Genomic DNA, 1,026 nt, shown 5'->3' with positions numbered 1-1,026 from the left:
CCGACCGGGTCCTGGAGGGCAGGGAACCCGGGCCCGGCAGGTTCCAGCGGCCCGGCCCGAGCGCACAGCAACTGGGCCCCAGGCAGCGCCCGCCGGGTCTGCGGTCCAGCCGGAGGGGCGGCAGAGCCTCCGGGGAGGGCGTTGGGCGAAGCCCATTTTCAACACACACTGGGGAGGGGTTTCCTGCTTCGCGGCGCCCAGGGGCCTTGCACAGGCTGCTCCTGGGCCTTGGGACAGGAGTGCCTGTCCTGCCGCACACCGGACTTGGGTGTGTTCCCCGCTTAGCAGTTAACACTCGCCTCAAACGAGCCACTGCGGGGAGTCACCTGAGCACACTGAGGTGCCTGCTGCCTGGCCAGTGGGTCCTGGTCGGGGCTGGGGTGCGTGTGCAGGTCAGGGACCCACAGCGGGTAGGCGGCCCCAAGGCAGTCCCGTCCTGACTCTCCTGGGGACATGATGTCCCCTGGTGGCAAAGGGCCTCTGCAGGGGGTGGAGCTGAGGGGTCCGAGGACAGCGCCCTCTCAGGCGGGAGGTGGGAGGGTCCGGGCGGAGATAAATGTGGGGGCTCGGAAGGCGGGGGAGGGTGGTGTCTTGCCAGGAGGAAAGCGGGCGCCCGTGGTGGCCCCCACAGCCCAAGGTGTCCTCCGCTCCTGCCTACTCGTGGTCAGCCACAGGGAAGGGAGCCCCGGCAGTGCTGGCGGGGCTGGGACCCCCCTCACACCTTGATCCGAGCTTCCTGCCTCCCGACCCAGAAGAATAAGAATTTCTATCACTTAGTCGGCCTGGGCCTGCGGTGGGCATGGTCAGCCCTGGGGCGCCCACGCACTCCCTGAACAAGCTCAGATCTGAGGCCCGCGGGGACTTCAAACAGAACAGAGCCTGTGACCCTGGGCTACGCCTGAGTGCCTCGGGGCGCGGGCGGTCTGGCGCGTCTGCGGGGGTCACCTCTGTCCTCAGCAGACATGCGTGTGCTGGTTCCCGCCACCGAGCAGCCATGGGCCGTCCGGCCAGGGGCTGGCGGGGGGA

The 1,026-nt window shown here is 69.1% G+C and overlaps 1 protein-coding gene across 1 annotated transcript in view; it reads right to left on the bottom strand.

The window, feature by feature from the left end:
• Positions 1-1,026, bottom strand: part of KDM4B (lysine demethylase 4B) — a gene marked incomplete in the record, with an annotated part of 67,186 nt that overhangs the window by 13,862 nt on the left and 52,298 nt on the right.

Source organism: Tupaia chinensis, unplaced genomic scaffold, assembly GCF_000334495.1.
Source record: "Tupaia chinensis unplaced genomic scaffold, TupChi_1.0 Scaffold149964_2, whole genome shotgun sequence".
NCBI lineage: Eukaryota > Metazoa > Chordata > Mammalia > Scandentia > Tupaiidae > Tupaia > Tupaia belangeri.
Note: the sequence above shows the minus strand (reverse complement) of the source record. Positions and strands in the feature narration are given on the sequence as shown.